The sequence below is a fragment of the Gossypium hirsutum genome, chromosome A06, assembly GCF_007990345.1.
Source record: "Gossypium hirsutum isolate 1008001.06 chromosome A06, Gossypium_hirsutum_v2.1, whole genome shotgun sequence".
In the NCBI taxonomy this organism is placed as follows: Eukaryota; Viridiplantae; Streptophyta; class Magnoliopsida; order Malvales; family Malvaceae; genus Gossypium; species Gossypium hirsutum.
This window is the reverse complement of record NC_053429.1, coordinates 113,597,767-113,598,296: the sequence shown is the minus strand read 5'-3', so window position 1 is coordinate 113,598,296 and position 530 is coordinate 113,597,767. Positions and strand designations below refer to the sequence as shown.

Sequence of the window (530 nt, the reverse complement as noted above, 5' to 3'; positions counted from 1 at the left end):
AAGTGAGAGCATCCACTTCATGTATTCCAGCGACTCGTCTTCCTGACGTGGCTCGATTGGTTGGCCATTGATAATTGTTACTGGCAATCCTCTTGATGATTTTGTAAGCCTCATTATAGGACTTAGAAAGGAGAGCACCGTTAGTAGAAGCGTCCACTACCATCCTCGTGTGAGCATTAAGGCCATTATAAAATGTCTCAAGTTGGATGCAATGTGGGATTCCATGATGAGGGCATTTCCGTAATAGCTCTTTATATCGTTCCCATGCCTTATACAAAGACTCGTCATCCATTTGTAGGAAAGCAGTGATCTCGTTCCTCAACTTAGCATTCTTACTAGGCAGGAAATACTTCATGAGGAATCTCTCGGCTAACTTTTGCTATGTAGAAATTGAGTTTGGTGGCAATGAATTCAACCAGGCTCGAGCTCTGTCCCTTAGTGAGTATGGTAACAGCTTCAATCGTAATGCATCTTCGGAAACTCCAGCTAATTTGAAAGAGTCGCTCACCTCCATAAATAGTCTTAAATGA

General features: G+C 42.5%; 1 non-coding gene across 1 annotated transcript; it reads left to right on the top strand.

Moving 5' to 3' along the window:
- The first annotated feature begins 218 nt into the window (after positions 1–218).
- Positions 219–325, top strand: LOC121231582 (small nucleolar RNA R71). The gene has a single exon (XR_005929639.1). It is a non-coding gene; the product is annotated as a small nucleolar RNA R71 (small nucleolar RNA).
- Positions 326–530: the final 205 nt, after the last annotated feature.